This window comes from Adiantum capillus-veneris, chromosome 17, assembly GCF_014529385.1.
Source record: "Adiantum capillus-veneris isolate H3 chromosome 17, ASM1452938v2, whole genome shotgun sequence".
In the NCBI taxonomy this organism is placed as follows: Eukaryota; Viridiplantae; Streptophyta; class Polypodiopsida; order Polypodiales; family Pteridaceae; genus Adiantum; species Adiantum capillus-veneris.
Genome location: NC_140947.1, coordinates 2,160,807 through 2,177,673, shown reverse-complemented (window position 1 = coordinate 2,177,673; position 16,867 = coordinate 2,160,807). Strand labels below are relative to the sequence as shown.

The window sequence follows — 16,867 nt, the reverse complement described above, 5'->3', positions numbered from 1 at the left end:
GCAACCCGTAGCCTCCACCAAACCCATGCCAACACTTGTATCCACCAAACAAAAAAATAAAATGGCAAAACATATACGAGCAAGCAACCACGCACAAACACCCCTTGCACACAACCACACAGACACGCTAAACACACAGACACAAGCAAACAAACAAAGGAAAAACCACATACAAACAAAACATGCATACATGTAGCAAACACATAAACAAAGAAACACCTGCGAAAACAAAATGAAAGAAAGCAGAAAGCAAGCGTAGGCGACACAGATACTGTCAGAGTGTGCAGCGGAAGGGAGAGAAAAAGAGAGACAATGGCACCGTGAGAGAGAGAGAGAGAGAGAGAGAGAGAGAGAGAGAGAGAGAGAGAGGAGACACATGGTGGAAAGGCTGGCAGCCCAATAACTCTAGATGGCGAACTCTGTACAAGACAAGACAACGAGGGTACCCCCCCTCCTATATATAGGAGAATAGGGGCTGGTCGGGCAATAATCCTCAATATAACCCAAAGACCTAAAAATATGACCCTCCAATATAAATGGGGGAATATGTGACCAAAACAGGTCTAAAGTGGGAAATGTGTTGAACAACCCTAAGTGTGCCTGAGATCCCTGTCCAGCAGTGTACGGGTGGCCAACCCAGAACCAAGGGCCAGTGCACATGAGCAGTGAGGAGCCTGTAGACAGTGTGTGAAGCATCTAGAGGTGAATGAAAATCTAACAAATACGTGTAGCAACAAGGGAAAGGGAGGGAGGTGTGTTGGTTGCTGACGAAAGCCAAAAAAACTCTAGCGCAGAACATCTAGTGACGACCAGCAACACATTGGCAAGGGCATAGGCATGAGACTCAATGCGCAACGCGAGCATGGAGGGGGAGACGAATGGTGACAGCACATATAGAAACTATGGAAGTCCGAGCGCGCCATTTGATCAAGGCGGTGAGGGAGAAGGGAAAATTGCTTTCTACACGGGAGGGAGAGTAGCGGTGTTGGAAAAATGCACCGCAAGAGGGTGCAGGACCAATGGGACCAGCCTTAAAATGGCAGCATGGAATTGTAATGGATTAATGAAGCTGGATGTAGGCGCATTTGAGGATAGCTTTAAGGGAAGATACGATATTTTTTACTAGGAAACGCATCAAACTCCGTGGTGGCACATTACCTAGAGTGACGGGATACCATTGGGAGACTACTTTTAGGCAGGATGGGAGATCAATGCATAGAGGACGGGGGTCAAGAGGTTTGGCAACCCTATTCAGGGAGGAGCTTCAACCCCTCATTCGTATTGTTCGGAGAGATGAGCAGGATATATAAGGGTCAGAGTGAGAGCGGAGACAGGGAGGCCACTCTACATTGCAATATGCTATTTTGCCCCCAGTACATCTCATTACGCATCGCCCAAGGGACAGTCACCTACATGATATTGGATGAGGAGATATGGGAGTTCTCTAAGGCTGGTGATGTCATTCTTCTGGGAGACTTGATTAAGAATCACTTTCCAATTCTTCCGATTGATGATATTCTCAATAAATTGCAGGTTGCAAGAATCTTTAGTCACCTTGACTTAAAGAACGGGTATCATCAGATAAGCATAGCCCCTGAGGGTGTTTATAAGATTGCCTTTCCCACAACCTTTGGACATTATGAATTTTTGGTAATGCCTTTCGGCTTGAACAATGCTCTTGCCACATTCAATCAAATGATGGATCGAAGTTTCAGCCCACACCGAGCTTTTACAAGAGTGTTCTTTGATGACATACTCGTCTTTTCGAAGACTGAGGAGGAACATCGGAAGCATTTGGACATAGTGTTTCAAGAATTGAAGAAGAGTGAGTTCTTTCTCACCGAGATACACTTATCTCGCCCATATAGTCTCACACAACCAAGAGAGTATGGACCCCGCAAAGATCCAGGTGGTACAAGATTGGCCAATTCCCACTACGGTACATGATGTACTGTCACGTGACACATCCAACCCTATGTGTCCGTGGACAAGCTACAGCATGATCAGGGTTCAGTTCAGTCCTGTCAGTCTCGATTAGAAGTGTTCTGGCACTTTTTGTGAGTCTGTTCGCAGACAGTGCATGCCCAAACACTTGGTGTAGATGCATATCCTCTGGTTGCACACAGCATGATCATAAGCATTCCCATCAGAATCCTTCAGGGAAATTTTCCAATGCATTCAGCCTATTTTCCCTATTTTTGACATTTTTCACTTATTATTTTTAAGTGACTTTTGTTGGAAAGTAGGTAGGGCAAATTGAGTAAGTTTGTATATAAGCAAACCTAGACTAGCACTAATTGGCAGAAAACGCAGCAAGAGCACCTTGCTCAATAGGCAACTTCTCATCAAGACCAACCCCCGCGACAACTCTGGCGTTTTTGCTCCACAGCAACCACCTAGAGTTTTTGGACCAGATCAGCCAGCGTGTTTGCTCTTGCAGATCCCTGGCGACAGAATACTCAACAAGAGACTTAGCATTTTGCAGTTGCACGCCATCCGGCGACAACAGAGCCATTTTCAGCCCTAGTGTTTTTATTTGCAGATCAGCCCCAGCGTTTTGCAGATTCACCGCGACAGAATCAGCCATAGGACCAGCGTCTTCAGTTTTCAGCCTTTAGCACTCGCAGAAGAACCCCCGAACCTCGCAGATCTCACCTTCCCGCAGCAAATACTCGTCACACGGTCAGATCCATCATAGTTTGCAGTTTCAACCCGGAAAACGCAGATTTCAGCATTTGCAGTTTCAGCCCATCGTCGTCGCGTCGTCTCCATCGACATCGTCTTCGACACAGAGTCAGAATTCAGCAGATAAAGATTTGCAGATTTCAGCCCTTGGAGTTTCCAGATTTCAGCCCGTCTCGTCGTCGTCCTCATCGTCGGCAAGTCCAAGCATTGTAGAGATTTGTGCAATCATAAGTAGACCGCTCTCGCCATAGAGAGTGGGGCCTTCGGAGGAGGGCTTTACAACATCTCTGGTGTCGTATTCTCTTCTCTCTCTATCTCTCAGTCTCATACACTTTCACGCACAGTGTCCATTCACTTCTTTGTGGTCATTGCACTCTCTCATTAAGAACGGAAGGCTCTACCTTCCATAAGAACAAAAAGGAACCTTGAGCACAGTTCGGAGCACTCATCTTGAGCAAAGTTCAAACATTCATTCTGTTGCACCTTATATTGGTATCAGAGCTTTGGCAGTGTTCTGTATCACTCAAGAAAAGAACCACAAGAATTACAAGAATTTTTTTGCTTGTTGAGGTCGCACGTAACCCAAGTTCTCTTGGGCGTGTTGATTCCTAGTCGTGTTTTTGAAGAGTGACAGGAAACCCAAGAAAGAAGGGCTTGTCCAACCTCCCCTTGTGCCTCTTTTCACTCATTGAGAGCGGACCGTGCACTTAGCGGCCGGCCAATTGCCGTGAGGTGGGAAAAAGCAACCTTGGTGTGAGCGCAAGGATGCCAAGGGGTACGCCCGCGGAAAAGAGCAGAACTCGGGTGAAGAGAAGATCCTTCTCGAACACAGATTGCAAGCGAAAGAAGAACCTCAAGACCTCAAGACCCTCAAAAACCCAAGAACCCAAGACCCACAAGAACCCAAGTTCCTCGTGAACTTAAGAAGCCAAGAACCCCAAGAACCCAAGTTCCTCGTGAACTTAAGAACCCAAGACCACAAGAACACAAGACTTCAATGTATGGTCATCATAGAAGCAAAATGGATACTTCGCTTGGAGGTGATGAGCATGAGAGAGGCGAAGAAAAATTTTCCCCGCCAGGAGGTTTTTCCGACCCTCCCCCTTCCCCATGTACATCAAGGTTTGCACTAACTCCTATGGAGGCTTTAGACCATATGTTTATGGAAAGGAAGGTAGAACGCGAAGCAAAACACGCAGAAAGAAAAGCAGAAATGGATCACAGAGACGCACAAAGCAAAGCAGAAAGAGAAGCAGAAAGAAAGGCAGCCAAAGCAAGACAAGAACAGAGCGACCGACACATGCAAGAGTTCTTGCGACTCTTTTCTCAAGTGCAGGCAAAGATGCAAGAGATTCAGGAGACGGAGACTCTCTCAGTCTCTTCTTCTCCCAAGCATGACACACAGGATTTGCATGATTATTAGAAGCATGATGAATTGAATGATAATGATGAGCATGATGATTTGAAGGCCAATGATTTGCATGATGATTTGAATGACAATGATAAGCATGATGATTTGGATGTTAATGATTTCCATGATTAAGATGTGATTTCTCACAAGCATGATGATTTGCATGAAGATGACGTGATTGTTCACAAGGATGATGAGTTAGTTGATGCTATTTCTAGCGAAGCTAATCTTGTTGTAGATTCGATCAATCACGAAGGATCGATCTTGGCACTCGAGCTTAGGTCCAAAGAACCCCCCCAGGAAGTATTATGTGTTCGCATGATTAGTACGCACGCATTGTTCGAGTGTTTCATTCGTGATCGTTTCTTCTATTTTAGTCACCGTCTTTATGTGATTCCTTTTCTTAGGCATGACGTATTGTCCGTTGAGCACGTTTCGCTCATGAATGAGCACAGATGTATGCGGATTATTCATGAAAAGTATGCATTCAAGGAAGTCACATTCCATGTCTCTTCCTTGGCACGACACAGTTATAGAAGGAGCACAAGAGCACCAAGCATGGGCATTTCCATTGTGAATTGCCACAGTTGATTGATTTAGATCAGAAAGACAAGATTCGATCTCATTGTTTGCGTGTGTGTGGTGAACGGTTTGGCACTCCGTCTATTTGTTTATCTACATTGCATGCACAGTCTTTTAGGAAGACGAGATTTTTTCCAATCACTTTACATGGAATAGGTATGTTTATGGTTTTGTGTTGGAAGTGGTTTTAGGAATTTTCAGCCTTGGAGATTCTTGAAGAAGATGGACCAACGCCCATAGACAAAGTTGAACCATTGAAGGAGCTACAGAAGACTTTGTGTCGCTTTCGGCGCGGCCCAAAGAATCAAGCGTTGCAGACCTTTATGAAGTTCAAGTATCGCACGACCCACACATCAGAGTGGGCCGGCGAAGAGTCCTTTCCAGGATTCCGGATGTTATTGGCAATCTCCCTCGACGCCATACAATTCGGTACCAGTACCTCACTTTGAAAAGGAGGGGATGTCACGTGACACATCCAACCCTATGTGTCCGTGGACAAGCAACAGCATGATCAGGGTTAAATTCAGTCCAGTCAGTCTAGATTAGAAGTGTTCTGGCACTTTTTGTGAGTCTGTTCGCAGACCGTGCATGCCCAGACTTAGTGTAGATGCATATCCTCTCGTTGCACACAGCATGATCGTAAGCATTCCCATCAGAATCCTTCAGGGGAATTTTCCAATGCATTTAGCCTATTTTCCCTATTTTTGACATTTTTCACTTATTATTCTTAAGTGACTTTTGTTGGAAAGTAGGTAGGGCAAATTGAGTAAGTCTGTATATAAGCAAACCTATACTAGCAATAATTGGCAGAAGAGGCAACAGGAGCATCTTGCTGAACAGGCAACTTATCAGCAAGACCAACCCCCGCGACAACTCTGGCGTTTTTGCTCCACAACAACCACCTAGAGTTTTTGGACCAGATTAGCTAGCGTTTTTGCTCTTTAAGATCCCTGGAGACAGAAGACTCAACAAGAGACCTAGCGTTTTGCAGTTGCAGGCCATCCGGCAACAGCAGAGCCATTTTCAGCCCTTGCGTTTTTTATTTGCAGATCAGCCCCAGTGTTTTGCAGAGTCACCACGACAGAATCAGCCATAGGACCAGCGATTTCAGTTTTCAGCCTTTAGCACTCGCAGAAGAACCCCTGAACCTCGTAGATCTCACCTTCCCGCAGCAGATCCTCGCTGCACGGTCAGCTCCATCGAAGTTTGCAGTTTCAGCCCGGAAAACGCAAATTTCAGCATCTGCATTTTTAGCGCGTCGTCGTCGTGTCGTCGCCATCGACATCGTCTTCGACATAGAGTCAGAATTCAGCAGATAAAGATTTGCAGATTTCAGCCCTTAGAGTTTCCATATTTCAGCCCGTCTCGTCGTCGTCGACATCGTCGGCAAGTCCAAGCATTGTAGAGATTTGTGCAATCATAAGTAGACCGCTCTCGCCATAGAGAGTGGGGCCTTCGGAGAAGGGTTTTACAATGTCTCTGGTGTCGTATTCTCTTCTCTCTCTATCTCTCAGTCTCATACACTCACGCACAGTGTCCATTCACTTGTTTGTGATCATTGCACTCTCATTAAGAACGGAAGGCTCTACCTTCCATGAGAACAAAAAGGAACCTTGAGCATAGTTCGGAGCACTCATCTTGAGCAAAGTTCAAACATTCATTCTGCTGCACCTTACATGTACGTAGTTTTTTGGGATTGTGTTCCTGTTATCGGAGGTTTATTTGAGGCTTTGCTCAAGTAGCAGGACCACTCCATGACCTGCAAGCCATGTAGTGGCTTAAGGATGCAGAAATGCATGCCTTGATCTACGAGAAGGAACTTATGGTTGTGATTCACGCCTTGTCTACCTAGAAGCATTACCTTCTAGGAGCGGATTTTGTGATCAAAACTAATCATCAGAGTTTGCGGTATTTCCTTACGCAACGGAAATTATCTGAGAAGCAAATGAGATGGACTAACTTTTTGTCCATGTTTCACTTCCACATCCTTCATGCGGTTGGGAGTAAGAATGTGGCTGTCGATGCATGCATTGTCTAGATGGCCTAGGGTGACAGCAGTTACTTTTGTATATCACCAAGAACTAGAATTCAGATTTGTATCCAAATGACCCTGACTTCTCCTCCATTTGGAGTAAGTTACAGAACAGAGAGAATGAATATTCCTATTCCATTCGGGGTGGTTACCTCTATCACCACCAAGCAATTTGCGTGGCGGAACCATTGAGGAAGAAAATCATGGAAGAAGCACATGCTTCGCCTTATGCAAGTCATCGGGGAATCCTCCCTACGACTTTAGCATTGAAAAGGTATTTCTTTTGGCCAAGCCTTAAAGCAGACATTGATCAATATATCAAGGAATGTTTGGTTTGTCAAAAGGTAAAGTACGATCAGCATTAGACGCCTCGGTTACTCCAACCTTTGTTTATGCCTGATCAACCTTGGGAGAGTATTGCCATGAATTTTATTATGGATCTTCCAAAGACTCAGACTAAAAATGATGCGATCTGGACCATTGTGGACAGATTTAGCAAGCAAGCTCACTTTATTCCAATGAAGAAAACGATCAAAGCAGATCATATGGCTAGGATTTTTCTAGCACAGATCTTTAAGCATCATGGGATGCCCAAGTCTATTGTGAGTGATCGAGATCCTTGCATGACAGGAATTTTTTGGCGTGCTTTGTTTGATAACCTTGGCACGAAGCTAAATTTTTCTTCTGCATATCATCCTCAAACGGATGGGCAAAGTGAGATGGCTAATTCCACAGTATTGGATATGCTGAAATCTTATGTGTCAGAGAGACAGTCTGACTGGGAGAAGTGTTTGCCCCTTGTCAAGTACGCATATAACAATACCGTACATTCATCTACAAGAAAAGCACCTTTTGAGATTCTTTATGGTAAACCTTTACTTCCACCAATCCTTGTAACTAAGGATAAGATTTTTGCAACGGATGAATTTGTTCTAGATTTGAACACGGCCTACGAGTAAGTTAAGAGGGCAATTTTGCGCTCTCAAGGAAAACATAAGAAAGCTACAGACAAGCACATAAGGAATTTGGACTTAACAGCTGGTCAATTGGTCTTACTCAAGTTTGAGAAGGCAAGACTAAAGAAACAAGCGACTCATAAAGGAAAAGTGGTAAAACTTTCCAATCGCTATTATGGGCCATTTAAGATAATTGACCAAGTGAATGATGTGACGTTCCGATTAGACTTACCATCTAATTGGAAGATCCACAATGCTTTCCGTGTTAGTTTACTCCGGCCATATGTGGGACCGCATCCAAGTCAGCCTATTGCTGAGGAACCTCCAGAGGTTGAGGAAACGAAAGAAATACTCCAACCGGATCATTCATCATGAGGAGCGGCCACTCAAGTCCGGGAAGATTACACGAAAGTATTTGGTAAAGTTTAAGAATTATTCTACTTTGGACGCTCAGTGGATGACCAAGAAGGAATTAGCATCTTATCCTGAGATTCTAGAGAATATGTTTAAGCATTACAATTACTCAATTTTATTAAGTTTTGTCCAAGTTCATAGTTTTTTAAAAAGTGACCGACCGCCCACTTAATAAGTGGGTAGTCCACTTAAAATAACATTAAAGCTTCTTTTAAAAAAAGCCAATGCTCATGAAAAAAAAAGGCCAACGATCTCTTTCTCTGCTCGCAAATCAGCCCGTAGCCTCCTTCTATCTCTAGCGCTACCCATGGCCTCTATTCCAGCCAGCTCCGCACAAGCTATTCTTGTCGGATACGGGAGCCTATAAAAGCAACCTGCTCTCTCTCAGTTACACAGAGGCACCAGTGCTAGTAGCAAGAGTCCACCCGGCGAGAATCTGCAAGTGATCAAGAGACGCCATCACAAGGAGTTCGCTTTCACGTGCTCGGAGTGACAGGTATCAATTGTGAATTCGCGATTCGCATTGTTGTTTCATGTTTGTGCTTTTGCAGGGACTCCATCACGGAGAAGGAGCACCAAGGCCTCGGCCTATGCTCAGAGATTCTAGGAACGGAATCGGGAACGGTCTGTAGAGCTTCACGCTCTAGAAACAAACGGAAACAGAATTGAGAGCTCGTCTCAAGGGAATTTCCCGCTTGGGAAGGGATTGACCATCGATCACTCCCGTTCTTGTGCTTGTAAAAAGATTCTCCCTAATAAAGATTCTCTCGGGGGGGGGGGGGGGGGGGGGGCCCATCTTTTGATCCCAAATACTATGTCGATCTTCTCCCTCATCTCTTTTGAGTTGAAACTTTATTTATTTTCAGCTTGTTGATTATTCCTGTGCACTCCCATTTGTGACACGATTACTTCTGAACATTAGACTACTGACATGACGACAACATGGGCGACAACCCCAACATTGATCCACCTCCTGGCAAGGAAGAATTGGAGAGAGAGAGAGAGAGAGAGAGAGAGAGAGAGAGAGAGAGAGAGAGAGAGAGAGAGAACTGGATCTCTTCTCTCTTAGGCCGGCACACAAAGATGGCGCTATGCCTCTGAATGAGATGCCCACGAAATGGGCTGCCCTGAGAAGATAACTCGAAGGGGAAGATTAGCTGCCCATCTCTCCTAGCAAAGGACCATCTCCACAAGAAGCCCGTCATCACCTACAAACCCTGCCATGCAGGCCAAAAACGTTGGGGGCTACCAGGGAAAAACGCTTGGGCTGCTGGTGAAAAACACTAGGGCTGCAGGTTGGAAAACGCTAGGGCTGCATGTCACCAATCTGGAGGGAAAGGGGCAGAAGGCTCTGGAGGGCACTGGAATCCAAGGACAAAAGGTACCCTATGGCAAGGGAAGCCAATGTGGCTTGGAAATTGAAGCAAAATCCAAGGCTAAACACGGTTAGACATATCCCGACATGAGAAACCTACCTCACACTAGCCGGGCACAGCCACAAAACAGCCCTCACTCCCTAGCACCTGTTCCTAAGAGAAACTATGACCAACTAGACGAATCCAAAGAGATGCCTAACTCTAACATTTAGGACCCCATCCGATGTTAGTCTCTATCTCTCGGTCTTATGCACTTCCATTCACAGTGTCCATTCACTTTGTTTGTGTCCATTGCAGTCTCTCACTAAAGGAACGGAAGGCTCTCCCTTCCATAAGTAAAAGGAACCCTTGAGCACAAATCGGAGCACTCATCTTGAGCAAAGTTCAAACATTCATTCCACTACACCTTACATTGGTATCAGAGCTTTGGCAGTGTTCTGTATCACTCAAGGAAAGAACCACAAGAATCACAAGAATTTTTTTTGCTTGTTGCGGTCGCACGAACCCAAGTTCACTTGGGCGTGTCGATTCCTAATCGTGTTTTTGAAGAGTGACAGGAATCCCAGGAAAGAAGGGCTTGTCCAGCCTCCCCTTGTGCCTCTTGTCACTCATTGAGAGCAGACCGTACACTTAGCGGCCGGCCAATCGACGTAGGTGGGAAAAAGCAACCTTGGTGTGAGCGCAAGGATGCCAAGGGGTACGCTCGCGGAAAAGAGCAGAACTCGGGTGAAGAGAAGATCCTTCTATAACACAGATTGCAAGCGAAAGAAGAACCTCAAGAACTCAAGAACCCCAAGAACCAAGACCTCCAAGAACGCAAGTTCCTAGTGAACTTAAGAACCCAAGACCCCCAAGAACCCAAGTTTCTCGAGAACTTAAGAAGCCAAGACCACAAGAACCCAAAAGAACCCTTGACTTCAGTGGATGCTCATCACTCAAAGCGGAATGGATACTTCGCTTGGAGGTGATAAGCATGAGAGAGGCGAAGAAGAATTTTCCCCACCAGGAGGTTTTTCTGACCCTCCCCCTTTCCCATCTACGCCAAGGATTACACTAACTCCTATGGAGGAGCTGGAGCAGATGGTTATGGACACGAAGTTAAAACGCGAAGCAAGAAGAGCAGAAAGAGAAGCAGACAGAAAGGCCTACAAAGAAGAAATGGCAGCCATAGAGCGTCAGTACGACTTGGAAGAAAAAGAAAGTCAAGCCAAATTTGATCGCGAGAACAAAGCCATAAGAGAAAAGAGCGACCAACACATGAAAGAATTATTGCGACTCTTTTCTATGGTACAGGCTCAATTTGCACAGAATCAAGAGAAGGAGACTCTCTCAGTCTCTTCTTCTCCAAAGCATGACACACATGAAGATTTGCATAATGATAAGCATCATGATATCAAGATGTGATTTCTCACAAGCATGATGATTTGCATAAAGATGACGTGATTGTTCACAAGGATGATGAGTTAGTTGATGCTTTTTCTAGCAAAGCTAACCTCGTTGCAGATTCGATCAATCACGAAGGATCGATCTTGGCTCTCGAGCCTAGGTCCAAAGAACCCCCTCAAAAAGAACCGATCTTGGCTCTCGAGCCTATGTCCAAAGAACCCCCTCAGGAAGAACCGATCTTGGCTCTCGCGCCTAGGTCCAAAGAACCCTTACAGAAAGTACTATGTGCTCGCATGATTGGTCAACACACATTGTACGAGTGTTTCATTCGTGATCGTTTCCTATATTTTCGTCAACGTCTTTATGTGATCCCTTTTCCTAGGCATGACATATTGTACGTTGAGCACGTTTCACTCATGGATGAGCACGGATGTATGCGGATTATTCATGAAAAGCTGAAAAGTATGCATTCAAGGAAGTCCCATTTCATGTCTCTTCCTTGGCATGACACATTTGTAGAAAGAGCACATGAAAGTATGAGCACCAAGCATGGGCATTTCCGTTGTGAATTGCCACAGTTGATTGCTTTAGATCAGAAAGACAAGATTCGATCTCATTGTTTGCGTGTGTGTGGTGAACGGTTTGGCACTTCGTCTCTTTGTTCATCTACATTGCATGCACAATTTATTAGGACGACAAGATTTTTTCCACTCACTTTACATGGAATAGGTATGTTCATGTTTTTGTGTTGGAAGTGGTTTCACGAATTTTCAGCCATGGAGATTCTTGAAGAAGAAAGAAGCATGACTCTAGCCAAAGTTGAAGCATCGAAGGAGCCTCAGAAGACTTTGTGTCGCTTTCGGCGCGGCCCAAAGAAGCAAGCATTGCAGACCTTTATGAAGTTCAAGTACCGCACGACCCACACATCAGAGTGGGTCGGCGACTCTCCCTTCCAGGTTTCAAGATGTTGTTGGCGACCTCCCTCGACGCCATACAGTTCGTTACCAGTACCTCACTTTGAAAAGGAGGGGATGTCACGTGACACATCCAACCCTATGTATCCGTGGACAAGCTACAGCATGATCAGGGTTCAGTTCAGTCAAGTCAGTCTAGAATAGGAAGTGATCTGGCACTTTTATGAGTTTGTTCGCAGACCGGGCATGTCCAGACACTTAGATTAGATGCATATCCTCCGGTTGCACACAGCATGATCATAAGCAATCCCATCAGAATCCTTCAGGGGAATTTTCCAGTGCATTTAGCCTATTTTACCTATTTTTGACATTTTTCACTTATTATTTTTAAGTGACTTTTGTTGGAAAGTAGGTAGGGCAAATTGAGTAAGTTTGTATATAAGCAAACCAAAGCTAGCACTTTCTGGCACAGGAGCCAGTAGGAGCACACGCTCAACAGGCAACTTCTCAGCAGAACCCAAGAGGCCTAGCATTTTTGCGTCACTGCAGCAAAGCTAGCGTTTTTTGGACAAGAACCCAGATCAGCCAGCGTTTTTGCATCTACAGCAGCCTGGCGACAACAGAAGACAGATCAGCCCTAGCGTTAGCAGTTTGCACCAACAGATCAGCGTTTTTGCATCAGCCTGACTCCTCTGTGTTTTTGCAGATCTCCGCGACGGAATGATCCCTAGAACCAGCGTTTTCAGTTTTCAACAGTCAGACATCACAGAAGAAGTCCCAAACCTCGCAGACCTCACCTTCCCGCAGCAGATCCTCGCCGTACGGTCAGATCCATCGAAGTTTGCCGTTTCAGCCCGGAAAACGCAGATTTCAGCATCTGCGTTTTCAGCGCGTCTTCGTTGCATCATCGTCATCGCCGTCGTCACCGACATAGAGTCAGAATTCAGCAGATAAAGATTTGCAAATTTCAGCCATTAGCGTTTTCAGATTTCAGCCCGTCTCGTCGTAGTCCTCATCGTCGTCGACATCGTCGGCAAGTCCAAGCATTGTAGAGATTTGTGCAATCATAAGTAGACCGCTCTCGCCATAGACAGTGGGGCCTTCGGAGGAGGGTTTTACAACGTCTCTGGTGTCGTATTCTCTTCTCTATCTCTCGGTCTCTGTTGCTAATTGGACTATTTTCTTATTTTTAATGATTAATTTCTTTTTTAGGATATTTTATTATGTGCACTAAGAACTCTTAAAAGATTGTAGCTACAGGAACTGCCATCAAGAACGGACAACTCTGATGTGTCATTTGATGGGTGACGGTAAACATCGCGAAGGAGTTTCCGTACGTTCGGTGGAAAGGGCCGGGTTACGAGTGCCCCTGATGCGTCACATGATGGGTGACGGGTGCATCAGTAAGGAGGCATCCCGTAGGCTAAGGAGGAAATCCGAACTGAGTAAGAAAATACGCGTAAGAACGCAAGCACAAGAATAAAGATGGGTTCAATGAAGCTTTTTACGAAAAGCAGGAACAATCGCGGGAAGGCAGACGCTTTCCCGTGAGGAATCTATGTTTGCATTGCATTCGTGCATGTGGTTGCATCCAGGGACGCCTGGGAAGTGTTGTGAAATGCATTGGTTTTAACTTATAAGGTTTTATTGAGTTTTTGGGCAGGTTCAGACCAATTTTAAAATATGCCGGCCGCCCACTAATAAGTGGGCAGCCACTTAGAAGATAAAGCAACAAAACCAGCCAGCGAATTCTCTCTCCCTATTTCGGGTAGAACAGCGCAAAAAAAAAAAAAAAACGACCGCGATCTCTACGCGAGCAGCTAATCGTGCCGTGGCCAGGGAGCTATAAAAGCACCACATGCCCTCACTCAAAGGGGGTACCAACGTCAACAAGAGAAGACTCTGCCGCAAGAGATCGCGAGACTACGAAGCACGGAAGTCGCTTTTTCCCGCGCAAGAGCGACAGGTATCTATTGTGGATTCGCCATACGAATTGTTGTCGCGTGTTTGTGTGGTTTGTTTTGCAAGAATCTCCCGTCTTACGGGAAGGCCCTTAACGGGAAGTACGGCTTCACGCCTAAGTCCCTTACGGGAAAGTACCGCTTCACGCCTAAGTCCCTTACGGGAAAGTACTGCTTCGCGCCTAAGTCCCTTACGGGAAGGAACGGCCTTGTGCCCAAGCCCTTTACGGGAAAGCACGACCTTCGGGTCTAAGATTACAGAACGGAGGGGTTTCCTCGAGTTTTCGTGCTTGTATAAGAATTCTCCCTGAAGAAAAGAATACTCTTAACGGGGGGGGGAGCAGCCCATCTTCTGGTCCCCAATACTGTGTCGATCTTCTCCCTTCTCTCATGTTTTCAAAGAATTATAATTTTCAGATTTTCTAAGTGCTCGTGTACGCTCCCGTTTTGTGACAGTCTCATGCACTTCCATTCACATTGTCCATTCACTTTGTTTGTGTCCGTTGCACTCTCTCACTAAAGGAATGGAAGGCTCTCCCTTCCATAAGTAAAAGGAACCTTTGAGCACAGTTCGGAGCACTCATCTTGAGCAAAGTTCAAACATTCCTTCCGCTGCACCTTACAAGAGGCCAAAGTAGAAGTTAAAAAAAAGGAGCTCATGTCACCATAGATGAACAGAATTTGTGGCACTGTAACAAACTTGGTCTCCCCAAGTCTAGGTTATATCGCGACACAATAGAGATTCACTTAAAACACTTCACAATTAATGAGTCGACACTGCCCGGAGTAGTTCTGTGAGATTGGTCCCAAAAACTGGCACCCCTTTCGGTATTTCTTTTTGTATTTATCTTTGAGCAAAGTACACCTCCCGCGCGTCCTCAACTCTCAGACTGTGCATCCCAGTGCTCTAAGTGAGGCCCTTGGGCTCCTTATAAACTTACAAAGAGATGCTAAAAGCAGAGCCCCAAAAGCCATAAACTCAAAAGCAAAGTCTTCCAAAAACATTTTGGTCCAAAAATAGCAAAAAAGCAGTTAGCGCAATTTCCGTACGACTGTCGGCGCAAAAAGCGAAATTCCATACGTTCTACCACGTCCGTCTGTCAGCGCAATTTTCAAGATCCGTACGACCTACCTGCCCTATCAACGTCAATACGGTCTTTCTGCCACGTCATTGTCCGTACAGTCAGCTGCCACGTCAGTAGTTTGTCCGGACAGAACTACTATGTCATCAATTTGTGACATACCCCCCTCTTGAAAGAATTGTGATCGCCCTCAATTACGCCTACAAAACAGACAAAGGCCATAAACCATTTCAACAGACACTGACTCTAAGTACCGACGCACTAGACATGACATAACCTAGAATTGGGCACCCCAAGTCTAAGTTCTATCACGACACAATAGAGATTCACTTAAAACACTTCACAATTAATGAGTCGACACGGCCCGGCGTAGTTCCGTGCCAAGAGAGATTGGCTCCAAAGGCTGGCGCCCCTTTCGGTATTTCATTTTGTATTAATCTTTGAGCAAAGTACAACTACCATGGGTCCTCAGCTCTCAAACTCTACATCCAAATGCTCTATGTGAGACCCTTGGGCTCCTTATAAACTTACAAAGGGATGCTAAACGCAGAGCCCCAAAAGCCATAAACTCAAAAGCAAAGTCTTCCAAAAACATCTTGGTCCAAAAATTGCAAAAAAAGCAGTTAGCGCAATTTCGTATGGCTGTCAGCGCAAAAAGTGGAATTCCGTACGTTCTGACAAGTCAGCTTGTCAGCACGATTTTCAAGATCCGTACGGCTTGCCTACCACATCAACGTCCGTACGGTCTATCTGCCACGTCACTGTCCGTACAGTCTCTCACCACATCAGCAGTCTATCCGACAGAACTGTCACATCATCAATTTGTGACAGGCGTGATGTCACGTGACACATCCAACCCTATGTGTCCGTGGACAAGCTACAGCATAACAGGGTTCCCTCAGTCCAGTCAGTCTAGATTAGAAGTGATCTGGCACTTTTGTGAGTCTATTCGTAGACCATGCATGCCCAGTCACTTAGTGTAGATGCATATCCTTTGGTTGCACACAGCATGATCATAAGCATTCCCATCAGATCCTTCATGGAAATTTTCCAGTGCATTTAGCCTATTTTACCTATTTTTCACTTATTAATTTAAGTGACTTTTGTTGGAAAGTAGGTAGGGCAAATTGGATAAGAAAATATATAAGCAAACCAAGGTTAGCACTAAATAGTAGATGAGCAAGGAGAACAGCAGGCTTCGGCGACGGGTTCCCTCTCTCTCAGCAACACTCCCAAGTGCCTTGGCGATTTCCTCTTGCAGGCATACCTAGCGTTTTCCTCATCATCGCCATCAGCCTTTTCCCCTTGGCGTTTTTCAACAGACACAAGACCACCTTGCCCTCTTGCATCTAGCGTTTTACAGAGCCATCATCGCCTACTTTCCCCTGGCGTTTTCAGCACCAACCCGCAGCAGAAAGGCAGCGTTTTCAGCACCAAAATGCAGCATACATTTCAGCGTTTTTCATCAGCCAAATCTGCATTTTTCAAACAGCATAAAATCAGCCTTGAAATCAGCGTTTCAGTCGCAGCAGATTTCAGCCTTGAGCGTTTTTGGACAGCAGATAAACACTTGCAGATTTCAGCCCTTAGACCAGTATCGCCATCCCCGTCGTCATCACCGGCATAGCATAGACTTGCATTAGTCACATGCATCGTCATTGTACCAGTTTGTGCAATCAATAGTAGACCACTCTCGCCAACGAGAGTGGGGCCTTCGGAGGAGGGTTTTACAAAGTCTCTGGTGTCGTATCTCTCTTCTCTCTCTATCTCTCAATCTCATACACTTGCACGCACAGTGTCCACTCACTTTGTTCGTGATAATAGCACTCTCCATTAAAAACGGAAGGCTCTCCCTTCCATAAGAACTAATAGGAACCTTGAGAAAATATGGAACACTCATCTTGAGAAAGAACAACATTCATTCTGCTGCACCTAACATTGGTATCAGAGCCTTGGCAGTGTTCTGTATCACTCAAGGAAAGAACCACAAGAATCACAAGAATTTTTTTTACTTGTTGCGATCACACGAACCCAAGTTCGCTTGGGCGTGTCGATTCCTAATCATGCT

The 16,867-nt window shown here is 45.4% G+C and overlaps 1 protein-coding gene across 3 annotated transcripts in view; it reads right to left on the bottom strand.

The window, feature by feature from the left end:
- Positions 1-16,867, bottom strand: part of LOC147436718 (flagellar WD repeat-containing protein Pf20-like) — a 133,826-nt gene that overhangs the window by 113,552 nt on the left and 3,407 nt on the right. The gene's annotated exons all lie outside the window — the stretch shown is intronic.